This window comes from Zootoca vivipara, chromosome 3 (genome assembly GCF_963506605.1).
Source record: "Zootoca vivipara chromosome 3, rZooViv1.1, whole genome shotgun sequence".
Lineage (NCBI taxonomy): Eukaryota > Metazoa > Chordata > Lepidosauria > Squamata > Lacertidae > Zootoca > Zootoca vivipara.
Window position 1 is genome coordinate 22888968 of NC_083278.1, and position 7105 is coordinate 22896072.

Genomic DNA, 7105 nt, shown 5'->3' on the forward strand with positions numbered 1-7105 from the left:
TTTCCATATCTGCAAAAAGAACAAAGGTCCAGGGTATTGCTTCCCCTGTGGTTACCATAGGTTTAGGTACTCCAATGTCAAATACTTGGCTGCAACAATGCGTAAGTGTTTGAGTAAGCCATAGGCTTTAAAATCACCTCTGGCAAATGCGGATTAGTTTAACAGAGCATTTTGGAAGAAAACTACAGATCACCTGCTGCTTATTTTCTACATTTATTCTTTGCCTTCAGCCTTTCAGTTACATGAAAAAAATGATACACATAACAAACACAATAAACCACACTAATTTGAAAATAGCTGTAAGACATGGTAGATAAAGACACAATAAAATACTCTACCCTCTTCCACTTACAAGATTAAAAAGACTGGGGGAAAAGGTATTTGTCTGATGTTGAAATCAGATCAAGAAAAGCACCGAACAAGGTCTCCCTAGCAAAAGCATTGCAGAAGGTGCCACCCTGAAAAATACTCTCTCCCCATTCACATTGGTACAAATAAGAGAACAGCCTCTGATTATGTGAACAGGAAGAGGTTCAGTACAAGGAGAAGTCCAACAGATACTGGGTTCCATAGCTGTACCCTGCTTATGACGCACAGTACTTTAAAAAGTCATGGCTCACAGCTCAAAAAAAATTGATTAAAAACATCAGTTCTGAAAGATGGCCTGCATAACTTTCTCTGGTATTGGTCTCTGTTCAAGAAGGGCGGAAAACCTTGCTGATGGTATTTCTTGTTTGGCTTTGATGGGAACTTACATAAATATTGGTCAAGGTGCAGTGTGGTTATGCCTCCTCTTTGCGCATAGCAGCAAGTGGCCATTTATCTCAGCCACCCATATTGTGAAGGGATTTGCTTCCCTTAGCGTTAGAAGTCAATAATCCCCACCAGGGAGCTGCGATGTTATCCCTGGCTACTTTGTTCTTTTGTACAATGCATTAGTTACCTGCTCTGGAGTCACCACTATGGGGGTTTGCATGAATATAGAAAATAAACCAGAGACTGATGGTTGCTTCATGACTATGTATGCAAATAGAGATCCGTGGCACCTTAAAGGTTGACAGATCCATTATCTCAAGGCAAGCATCTCCCAAACTTCCAGAGCAAATATTTGGGGACGGTGTACATGGGTTTGCAGATGAAGGAGAGAAAGGAAAAGTCCCATTGCCTCAATGGAACTCAAACATGGGCAGCAGTGAAATCCACCCAAAATGTTGACTCCCTGCCCATTCCAATATTTAATTAAAAGTTTAATGTTGTGCAGTTCCTGTCTGTTTTACTGCTTCCTTTTCGAGAAAAAGAGACTTTCCACAACAGACAAGCTGGTGCTACAATTGTTTGCAAAAGTATAATGTCCCGCCCGCCAAAAGAGTCAACATGAACAGGCCTGGAAAAAACACAGGATGACAAAAACACAGGACTGCGACAATTTCTTCATCGCCTGGACTTTATAAAAAAACAAGAAAATGAAAGACAGGTAGCTGGTGTGGCAGCCACTGAGGCCTTTACTAATAATGGAATTATTTGCCTTAAAATAAGCAATGCTGACTACTGCACCCATGTGCACAAAACTACAAACCAGAGCTGCATACACACATTCATAGCACATTCTTTCCCTCAAAGAGTTCTGGGCACTGTAGTTAACCCCTCAGAATTCCAATTCCAAGCAACCCTTAACAACCTACAAGACACAGATAATTATTTGAGGTGGGAAATGTCCTTCTAGCATACTTTAAAGGTATATCATGTGCACAACCTTTTGCCACCAGGTTTCTTTGCAGGAACATTCCCTTGGAGATGGCACTGAAGGAAGATGCCAATCACAAAGGTGCTACAATTGTTTCTGCTTGGGGTGTTGCTAAACCAAACAGCTCTTTGAACAACCATTATGGATTAAACTGCAGCCCTCGGCTATTCAGTGTATCTCAAGAGACACCAGAATGCCCTAAAAATGCTTCTTGAGAAAGAAACCCTCTTTAAATGATCTCCAGAAAGATTTCACAATGGTATTTTGTACTGTGTATGTTATAACCAACTTTATTTTTCCCTCCTTAGCGTGGAAAAACTCCTTTTTGAAACAAGTTGAAACAATTGGACCAGCACTTTTTAGAACTGTCTGATTCCCCCCCACAAAAAAACACAGCAGAATATAGCTTGGTGAGATGTGGGGAAATTCATTACATGATCATGTATACCCAGGGACAGTTTGCAGAGGGAAGGGAAATGACCATATAAACCCAGAGAGAAAACATTACCTTGTGACCCATTTTCTGTGAAGAACAACAAGAAAAGTTAAACAAAGACCATCTACTGATCTCTGATTTTCTTTACCGCCCCCCCGCCCCCCTCTGCTCAAGGACCTTGCCTGCTGTACACTCTGTTTAAGGTAAACAACAGACTCATGATAATGACTTGGCAGTACTGCATATGGCAGCTGTAAACAAAAAGGAAAACAAATCAGTTTTCGCTTCCCATTAGGAAGCAAGCTATTGTTTGATAAAGATCTATGGGTTGATTCCCTTCAGCTCGAAACAGCCCTACGGAAGATTTATTTTTTCCATTTCCCCACCCCAACAGCAGAGTTATTAGCATTCCTAATGTAAATAGATTTCATATAAAATAAATCAGTTGCCGCTCCTAAGAAATGTAAAAACTATTCAGATTCGCAGGATGACGTTATGGCATTGTCAAACATGCCCTGTTAAGGCTACTATTTTATTCTTACTGTTCCCAGCTGTGTATTGGGACTTGAGCCAGGGTCAATTCTAGGTGAGCATAAATACATCTTTTCCATTTGTTGGTGGGGTTTTTAAAAATGAGTTTGTCCTTGAGAACTTTGATTGGCTTCGCAGAGAGAAGAAATGCCAGGCTAGCCAGGCTGGCAGTCAACTGAGCTCAGCCTTCTGTTTCAGACTGAAGTCACCTCATTCAGATGCCCACAAGAAATTTCACCCACCTAAGGCCATCCTGTTTAACTAACCCCAGTCGTCTGACTCCTGCAGCACTGGGGTTTTCAGAAAAAGACTGAAGCCTAGTTCCCAGGACCAAAACGAGACAGTGGGTTGGCTCCAAGTAAGTCATTGTGCGAGTGGAATGATTTCTGTTTGTGCAGTGGAACATCCTCTCCTACGCCACCATGCATATGTGCCTGTGTGTGTGCGCGCACACACACACACACACACACACACACACACACACACAGAGCAAATATGCTCCAGAGTTTCCTTCACCACCCAAGAGCAAATTTGGGGGGCAGGGTGTTCAGGAGAAGTCATTCCACTCACATAATGACTTAAGAGTCAACCCTGTTAACTGAACTTAAGTCCAATTGATGTGAATGGCTCCCACTGATTTCAAAGACATGATATATTGGGACCCATTGAAATCAGTGGAACACATTTCAGCTAGGTTAATCTGCAGCCATTGGCTCATACATCCGAATCTGGTCTGCCAGAGAATCTCTATTTAAAGTGTGTTAGGTACTGATAGGAAGGTGCTCAAATCCCCCCTCCTTACCCAAACTGCTACTTTAAAATAGTTTACACCACCTTGTACACCACGTATGCAATCTTGAGATCATTGGAATATAAAGGTAGTATACAAATGTAGTAAATAATAAATGTAATAAATAATAAAAATAATGTAATAAATAAATTTTGTCTCCTGTGGGTGGTTCCAAGACTGGAATCAATCCCCATGTGAATAAGAGGGGCTTTAAAATAAAAGAAAAACTCAGGATGGAAGGGAGGTTTCAGCATCTTCCCATCTCATTGTAGGGAAATCTCCTTGGAAATGATGGAAATTCTCCAACATTAACTGATTGTGATCTGAGCAACTACAACATCCTACCAGAGCAGTTCAAGCCCAACTTTTAAGTGTTAATTACTCCCACACACTCCTCTGGTTAGTCCAAGGCCATTGGAAGAGCATCTCTTTCATTCTTTCTCTTCTTACCAAACATGGTAGGAAATGGACTTTATTGCTGCAGGAACTTTGGCACAATTGCTGGAAGTCATGTGCACATGAGACGTACAACTCTGCTCACTCATGCCTTCATTGTAGCAGGTCCAGAGGGCACACTTCTGAGGGCCTTTTTGTAATAATTTAAAAAAAAACACTAAGAAGGGTGCATTAATATCTTTACTGTGGAAAAAAATTGCTCCCATTTCTACCCTTCTCCACCCCACTGTCTTTCAACTACTGCTTCTACAAATGGTACAGACTAGCTGACTTCATGTGCAAGAAAAATGAGTATCACCCCTACTATTGGAAGGCCCACAGCTTTGTGATAGACCTAGCAGTTTGCATGCATATTATGTATACTGTAAGGTTCAAAACCGTCTGGCATATAGGAACCACAGCCAGTCTCAAGAAACAATACTGCACCAGATGCACCAATGTTCCAAGAGGTTAGATTTATATAGACACAACGTGACCACATTCATACACATTCATACATAGACACAACATGACCACATTCATACATCATGATAAACCATGGTTCTTAGCTTGTGCTTTACTTTTTGAGTGATACATGCTACCTGATCACTCTTACTATGCTCCTCCCCCTGGAACAATCAAGAGAAACAAACCAGGAAGGTGCAGTTAAGCTTTGCTTCCAGTTACAACCAAACTAGGGATCATGGTTTCTTGCTTCCCAATAAGCCATACTCCGTAAACCAACCATGGTTAAAAAAGGTGCCTAGCATTTGTGGCTCATTTCGGAGGAAAACCTATGTGACTTGTAAATGTGGCCACCAACTCAACAGCAGAAACACAGATGCAATGATGTAGGCTTTTGTTCCCATACCTTCAACATTCCACAGAAAGGAGGGAATATGCCATAAATAAATGAGCATCAAGAGGCTGCAAACAGTCACATGTACACTTTGTTGTCCAGGCTTGCCTTCTCTCAAGTTATCTTAAGCCATGCCAAAACTTTGCCCCAATGACCTTTTATTTTGTAAAGAGTACCTACACTCTAGGCTAACAAAGTAGTTTCTCCTAGATATATGAGAAACTATTGGTCCTCAGAGCCATTATTAGACACATCTCAACTTGGAGTTAATCAAAATCCATTTTTCAGGACCTTGCCAAAACAAGCAAGCAAACAAACAAACAAACAGGCAAGCAAGCAAGCAAACAAACAAACAAACAAACAAACAAGACTTTGCTGTGGTTAAGACCATGATAAGGCTTGCTTCTTCACTAGAGTATTCTCCAGATTTTGTTGGACAGCCATTCCCACCACCCATAGACACTGATTATGGAGATGCTGTCAAACTATGACTGCGGGTGGTGTGCACAGGCTTCCTATCCTAGCTCTATCTCAGGAGTAGCAAGCCTGTTGGCTTCTGGATGTTGTTGGGACTCCAGCTCCCATCATCCCTCACCACGGACAATGCTGGCTAGGACAGATGAGAGTTGGAGTTCAACAAAATCTGGACAGCACCACATAGACTCCCTTTGATTTAACTTCCACCTCCTTCCACTGCCCTTGATTGCTCCAGTTTGCAATCAGTTTGCACCTTGGATTATTCATATTTTAAGCCTGAAAATAAGACCAGCATTTTATACATTAAGGGATAGCACCTTGTTGATCTAAGGCAGTGTGGGTTGTGGGGAAACATCTTTTATTTCCTATCAGGCTGAAACCTAAAGACACTTCTTATGTGGGAAAGTTAAATCCACACATGGTAAAATTGCTTAGGCAATTGCTGTCATCACTTTTCTGTCACACAGGAAACTCAAGCTGTGCTTCGTTTCTTTATTCTGCTTCAAGCACTTCCCAGCATTCCCTACAGGCTTTTGTTTGCAGTTCACAAGATGGAGACATACATATAACTGTGACCAGAACATTAGAAACTGATTGCTCCAAAATACAATCTAATTGAACTCAAACACAATCCAAGTCAGCAGCACCCTTTGTGGCCTCCAGGGATAGGAAGACCATTAGCACGGAGGACAGATGACAACATTTTAGAAGATAAGCCCTAACACCACCTTCCAGGCATAACTGAAGGTTGCTATTTTTACTCTCAGCAGCACCCCAACTTTGGTATGTTTTCCCTTATGAGGGCAAACAAAGCCTGAATCCAGGTCTCTTGCAGGAATAATAAAATAACTCCTAAATCAGGCAAACAGCATTTATGTTGGGGATAAGCAACATGTTCACAGTACAAGTAGTTCCCGCTCGTCTTTAGACACTGGTAGGTCACACAACAGAATGCTAGATGCCCAGAGGCCTGGGTTAATATATACTTGTTTCCACCATCTTTTCCCTCAACCATACAGTCCTGCTCCCATGTTGCTATAGCCAAGTAGGACTGTAGTTGCTGGGAAACTGGAATGAGCCAGACAGAGGGGGCTAATGGGCAGTCAATCCCCTTCTTTCATCCTTTGAGAGATGTCAGCATTCATCAAGAAAAGTTGTATTAGGGTTGCCATTTTTTTTTTAGCTTTTTGAGTTCTGGAGCTTTTAAAGACATTTTTTGGCATGATTTAACCCCCGTTGCCAGTTTTCCAGGACATTTGCCCCACTTCTGAAAAATAATCCAGGACGCCATTTTCGGAGAGAAATCCAGGACATGTCCTGGAATATCAAGACATATGGCAGCCCTAGCTGTATGCTAGTATTACTGAGAAGAGATGCGTATTAGGGGGCACTCACAGGGTCTAACTACACAAATGCCTAACTACACAAATGCATACAGCAAGCATCCAAATACTGGTACTTTAAGATTGTTGTGAAAAAATGGGGAATCTAACTAGAGAAGCCGCCAGGGGTTTGGGGTTGGAGAGATAGGTTAAATCTCCCCCTGCCTGCTGCTTCTCCATTCTAAATCCACTTCTCTTTTGGCTATTAAAAAGCCAAAGACTTGTTTGAGCTCTTAGGCAAGCCACTCTCCTTCCACGCCTCATATGGGGATAATAGTGACATCTCACAAGTGAATGTGACATGCAATTATCAAGATGCAGAGGATTGTTATTACATGGCCAACTCAGCCACTTTCCTGTAGATCCAATAGCCACAATAAGCCAATATGATGATAGATGCATTTTTAAGCATTCGTGCTTGAAGAAAACCACATTGATCTCAATCAAATCA